Below are 7,010 nucleotides of genomic sequence, written 5' to 3' on the forward strand. Positions count from 1 at the left end.
TGCTGCTGTAGGTGGGTGCTGGTGTAGGGTGGTGCTGCTGTAGGGTGGTGCTGCTTTAGGTGGGTGCTGTTGTAGCTAGGTGCTCGCTGTAGGGTGGTGCTGCTATAGGGTGATGCTCATGTAGGTGGGTGCTGCTGTAGGGTGGTGCTGCNAGGGTGATGCTCATGTAGGTGGGTGCTGCTGTAGGGTGGTGCTGCTGTAGGTGGGTGCTGTTGTAGCTAGGTGCTCGCTGTAGGGTGGTGCTGCTGTAGGGTGGTGCTCGCTGTAGGTGGGTGCTGCTGTAGGGTGGTGCTGCTGTAGGTGGGTGCTGTTGTAGGGTGGTGCTGCTGTAAAGTGGTATTGCTGTAGGGTGGTGCTACTGTAGGCGGGTGCTGCTGTAGGGTGGTGCTGCTGGGACATGAACACAATGTTCATGACTTCTAATCTGATTTGTAAGCATTGGTTTCAGAGCGACGTCCCACAGGTGGGACTTGGTTGCTTCTCTCCCTGCTGCTTCATTTTCTGGCCCCCCATTAGTGGAAGAAAGCTTTGCTGATAAATGCTCCCATTACGCTGATGTAGACTTCCTGGTGTTGCAACAAATTCTGTTTCCCTCTAAGTTTCTCTAAAATAAAGAAACAGAAATCACACGCTTGTTTGATGTTATGAATATATTAAATAACTAGATATGGAAGTTTAGATAATTATTAAGTCATTGATAACGATTAGTTAAATGATTATAACTGTCATTTGATTACTAATCAGGATTCGTTAGTCTTTTACATAAAGGATGGACTCCTGGACCAGCTGTTTAAATTCAGTTGTCTTTTACCAGTTTAGTAATTTAGCCTCTGGCTGTCAGTAGAGCTATTAACCATCAAACAAAGGAACATGTCTGCATTTCTTCAAGGGTTAACTGCGTAGATGGCGCAGCACAAGCAGCAGCCTGTTTAAGCGGCTCCGTGCTCTCCTCTCCTATTTTCTCCATTTTATATTCTAGTGGAGATTCTTAGTCATCCAGGTCATAGACATTACCCTCTTTGCCAATTCATGCTCTTTCCGTCAAAAGATTTTGTATTGTATTTTGTATTTACCTAAATTTTTAAAAGCATCATTTATTATTGTCTAAGCATCTTAGAAGGAAGTACATCCAACCATCAATCCTGTTTCATGCAAACACAAGTAATCACATTTCAGGTTATTTTAAATTATCTAAAGCAGGAGAATTTATTCTGAATTTATTCTTAAGGATCAAAGAGAGATGATCAATAAAAGGTTATGCATCTTGGCACAGATTTGTGTAAATATCTAGATTCCATTTTATTCAGAGAAAACTAGTACTCAATTAAGTGCTTAATTTAAAGGCTATAGTCTTATGAGAAGTTTTGCCTTATTTCTGGATCAGTTGTTTATTGTAGGGCAGCGCTGTGAAAAAAGGAGACAAGCTGTCCAGATAAAGTCATAAAAATATTATCTCAATTCTCACTAATCCAAAAGATAAACATCTTTTCTCCCCATGGCTCCTGTCACAGTCTGAAATGTTTGGATAACAGAAACAGGCGAAGCGCAGCCAAACAAAATGTTCTCTAAAGGCAAACTGTATGTTTATCGTCTGAAAACCAAGACGTCGCCATCTATCAGCCCAGCGTGTTCAGAGAAACTTTCACTGTTCCAAACCTCCACATTACAAGAAGAATCTGTAGTTCTCTAACATTTCAGCCGGGACATGATGAGGTTTGTGGTGGTGATAACCCAACACATCACCTGATAATAAAAAACTGATTAAGTGGGAATAATGATAAAATAACGAGCCTATTCCTCGCCGAGGTCCATTAGAAAGTCCACTTGTTCTGATGTTAGAGAACAAAGTGAAGCTCAGTCTGAGGAGAAGATCTTATAAACATGGACGTTCATGGGCTGGAAACACATGGAGCAAGACGGGCCGCCAACCGATCCAAAACCAGCAGTCCTGTTCTGAGGACTGGGACTAAATCCCAGAAACTACTGAAACATGGAGAAGCTAAGCCCACATTTCAGACACTTCTCTAACAAAACTGCAGACGTGTGGTCGGAAAATTCTGATTTCTCTTATTTCATATATTTATTTATGTTATTTACTCACTATAAAAGTTTTCACTCAGTCTGTTTCACCTGCATCCAGCCTCTTGCCCGTAGACAGCTGGTAGGCACCAGCAGCCCTCGCCACCCCACTTGGGATTAAGTGTGTTAGTAAATGGATGGATGTTTCACCTGCAAGGCCACACAGTTCACAGGATGTTTGTAGACCAGACATCTTCCCATAACAAGCCAGATTATTTCTCAAGGTTTATTCATAACGTAATAATGTTACTGTTTAACCAAAGTGTCTGTAATTAGTTTTGACTCCTTTCCATTGTTGTAACTAATGAGGAAGTAACGCTGCCCAGATCAGAACAGGGCTGATTACTGAGCATAAGGACCGTATGATGAACTGTTCTCTCTTTGCAAAGATACTGAGTGAAATCCATCGATGTTCCTTTATTTAACTGGAGGGGAATAGCTGAATACTTTTCTCCCACAGCAGTTTTCAGAGACTTCTCTGTTTAAAAGAAACCGTCTCAGGTTGGTCCTGACGGGCGCTGACTTTAAAGATTGATCTTTATTTGTTTCAGCAGGTGATAGAGCAGAACTTCAGGGGCCTTTTCTCTGATACAAAAACATGGTGAGATGCTCAGCTGTTCACATGTTTATGAAAGCGAACTCAGAGTCCAGTTTCTTATAAAAATTACAGGACAAATTTAATTTAGTATTTCATTATGTTGGGTTAAACTAAATATACAGTTAACAATTGTATTATTTAATTTTCATTATTTTATTTTTTTATTTTTTTTCTGGGGCTGAGTCTTGTTTTCTTGTTGGCTGCTGTTAGGTGATGTTGTTAGCTGAATTTAGCTTATTTTAGCTTCTGTTAGCTGCTGTTGGCTGTTTGATGTTTTTAGCTATTGTTGGCTGCTGTTAGCTTCTGTTAGCTGCTGTTGACTGGTGTTGTTAGCTTCTTAGCTTCTGTTAGCTGCTGTTGGCTGTTTGTTTTTAGCTATTGTTGGCTGCTGTTAGCATCTGTTAGCTGCTGTTGGCTGGTGTTGTTAGCTTCTTTTAGCTGCTGTTAGCTGCTGTTTGCTGGTGTTGTTAGCTTCTTTTGGCTGCTGTTAGCAGCTGTTGGCTGGTGTTGTTAGCTTCTGTTAGCTGCTTTTGGCTGGTGTTGTTAGCTTATTTTAGCTGCTGTTAGCTGCTATTGGCTGGTGTTGTTAGCTTCTGTTAACTACTGTTAGCTGCTGTTGTCTGTTGTTGCTAGCTTCTGTTAGCTGCTGTTGGCTGGTGTTGTTAGCTTCTGTTAACTACTGTTAGCTGCTGTTGGCAGTTGTTGCTAGCTTCTATTAGCTGCTGTTGGCTGGTGTTAGGGTCTGTTAGCTGCTATTGGCTGGTGTTGTTAGCTTCTGTTAACTACTGCTAGCTGCTGTTGGCTGTTGTTGCTAGCTTCTGTTAGCTGCTGTTGGCTGGTGTTAGGGTCTGTTAGCTGCTATTGGCTGGTGTTGTTAGCATCTATTAGTTGCTGGTGGCTGGTGTTGTTAGCTGGTTTTAGCTTTTTTTAGCTGCTGTAAGCTGTGTTTCCATAGTGAGGGGAGAAAAACCTCAGCCTCTCCTGGCCTGATGTGTAGGCGGCTGCTTGGTGGAAATATTCAGCTCATTTCCTGCTCCCTCCCGTCTGTCTGCTCATGTTTTCATGTCCCCAGAACACATCCCGTGTCTCCAACCTCCTCGCTCCTTCAGGTCCACCAAGCAGATGATGAACCGTTTTTACCAACATTCATAACAGCAGAACCTTTGAATGGATAGTGAGTGGGAGCTCCCAGAGGCCTGAGTTAATGCTGGGAGGTCTAAGCTGATGTCTGATTCACTTAACTTCACAGGTGACCAATCCAGCTGTCACTCCCCATCATTTCAGAGCACTCTGCTGCCACCTGCTGTGAGCTACTGGTAATTGCAGCTGCTGTGTGTGATTGCTCACACATCACTGCAGTGAATCTTCCAGATGGAAAGACCGTCTGCTTCCCTCTGGTGGCTGTTGTATAAAAGTACAGTGAGAAATAAAACGGTTAGTATATAAAGCAGCTGATTATAGACTGGTTAAAGAAAACTAAAACCTGAAATGAGGTTTTTATTCTTTATTCCTGGGTGCTTAGGAATGTTTAAAACATTTTGCTGATTCTTTTTGTATTTGTGTGAAGTTTAATGGCTGATCTAACTCTGAACTTTATTGTGTCTAATGCCTGTTAAAGGTTAGTGGGCCATGATGTTTACAGCTAGCATTGCCAGCTCTTACAAGCATTACAAGCTGTGAGATTAGCATTTAAACATCCTTAGATTACAGAGCTGTATACGTAAAACTCTGAACGTTCAACCTGCACATTTATTTCAAACACAAACCTACACCTATCTACACCATCTACACCTACAGTGGGTGAATATTCATTAAGCGTTTTAGGTGTTTTGGTCGTAGTACACGTTAGCATGTTGCTAGAAATCTCAGAGATACGAGAATTTTCGTCAGCCTCCAATCCCCCCAACAGTTCTTATCAACTCATGAATCCCTTTTTATCCTAAATGCCCCATTAGCGCTGTTGCTGGAGAACAAATCCACCCCTTCAGTTTTGGTTTTAGCTCAGTATGGTTTTAGATTTTTTTCATTTTTATTATAAGCAGGCCAGGTGTGCAATCTCTGCAACAGGAACCACAGCACTGAGCGTTGTGTGCACTGCACAAAGTATACCTGTCACAAATGCAAGAAGGACTCACCTTGAGTTTGTAAAAACTGCTAAATGGGACAATTGTAGCTTCATATATAGTGCTTTTCCTTGGATGAAATAAATGTTACTGCTATACTGAAATCATACTGTTTGTCTTTCTCTAAACTGAAATGTTGAATGACATGAAATGGTGAGACAAGACAATATACAATTATTCTCTAAGTTGTTCTTTCTTTCACATAGTGAGCTTTGCAATATAAATGAGTCTGTTGGTGATTGGACAATATAAATAGGCTCTGCCTTGCCTTGTTGGAAAAGCATGGTTATGACCTGTTCTCAGCTCAGGAACTAGGACCCGTATGATATCTGGTTGTTCAATAGGTTTGCCTAAATTAAAGATCTAGATATGACTTATCAAGACATTCCTGCAAAAAGGTCTAATGTTCCAGGGGAAGGTGATGAAAAGTGTTTAGAGCATGCTCTTGTTCTGATGCCAGTTTGTTTCAGCCTTTATCCAGTCTCATTAAAAGGGCTGGTTATGTCACACGTTATGAGCATTACAACAAGGACAGTCAGCGAGCAGGGGCGGATCTAGAAAAATATTTATGGGGTGGCGAGAGGGGGGCAGGAATTTTTGAGGGGTGGCAACATACAGTATGGCATTTGTTTACACTGAATTTAATCACAGTTATCACAGTTTGGTGAGAATAGTATGTAGAGTAAGTGTTTCATGTGAAGCAGTTCATATTAGAAATACATCGTACAATGAGATCCCACCTAATAGGAGATAGAAGAATGATAACACTACTTCTAGAGGGGCATTATCACATGAAAGGTATTAAGGTAAGACACAGGTGCTGAGTCGCAGATGTTTGAGATTGACTGTCAGAGAGGCAGCTTTGCAGCATTTGCACAAGAAGAAACTATAGAAAGAAAAAAGTTCCCCATCAGAGATCTATGGACTGAGCTGTACTAAAGTGAGCAGAACTACACAGTAGAAATAAATGGGTCAAGGCACCCGAACAAGGTACCAGACATCCATGTAATGTTTACTCTGAACACACATTTACCCCATTTGTTCCTCAGTAACTTGACATACAGCAGTTAAGGCAACATGAAAGGGACATTTCATGCATGTAGATATGCTGTAGATAGAGCTGCTGTATCAACAAATCAACAAAAAGGCAGGTACTGTATGTTGCTCAGCAAAATGCTTCATAAATGTATTTAGATCCAATGCCTTTTTGCGTTTTGTTTTGAGTACAACCAAACTTGATAGTCTCTTTTCTGTCATAGTTGACCGCAAATATGTCTTTATGAGCCTGAGACGTCAGGCCTAACTAACATCATAGTTAGAGAAATAACGTTCTGCAACCTGATTTTTATCATCTCAAAATCAGGATTGCAGCTATGCTAGCAGCATTGTTCTTTCATTATGATTTAATTTCTCGATAGATAGTTAAACAGTTTTTACCTGTTTTCATCCTGTGTCACCCATCACCCCTGGCTCCCTCTGTTTGCCCCGCTCGTGCTGCATTCACTGCAGTCCGACATTAGAAAGTAGCGGTCGCAATTCTCAAATTATCCATAATTTATAAGCCTGGCCACCCCTACCGCCAACTGGGGTGGCAACAGGGGTGGCAAGGCTGTCATTTAGGGTGGCAGTTGCCACCCTATGCCACCCCGGTAGATCCGCCTATGTCAGCGAGGTAGAGTGAATACACAAACTTACAGAGGGGAGGGGGGCTTGCAAGAAAACTGGAATTCTCCAGGACATCTAGTTTAACTAATTAATTTTAACATGTTGGTAATGTTACGTTACTTCCAAACAAAGCAACATGATAGAAAAACTTTAACAATCAAAGCGATGTTTATAAACTGCTCACTCAGCTGAGGGGAGAGATTTTTATTGCAGGCGGGAAATGAGTTAAATAAAAGATTTATTGAACACATTAACCTGCTGTCTATGCGCCTTCAACAGGTTAACTTTTCATTTTCATTGAGAAAACAAGTAGATAATAGGCTGTCTACATTTAAACGTCACGTGATAATGACCTTTAATAAGCTTAGAGGCATGGCTGACACTGATTGGCTGAGGGGCTGTAATTGGGCGGGATGGATGGATTAGTCAGTCAGACACAGTCAGACAGACAGACAGTCAATCAGAGAGTCAGTCAGACAGTCAATCAGTCAGACACAGTCAGACAGTCTGTCAGTCAATCAGTCAGACACGGTCAGACAGACAGT

The sequence above is a fragment of the Cyprinodon variegatus genome, unplaced genomic scaffold (genome assembly GCF_000732505.1).
Source record: "Cyprinodon variegatus isolate N-32 unplaced genomic scaffold, C_variegatus-1.0 Scaffold807, whole genome shotgun sequence".
Lineage (NCBI taxonomy): Eukaryota > Metazoa > Chordata > Actinopteri > Cyprinodontiformes > Cyprinodontidae > Cyprinodon > Cyprinodon variegatus.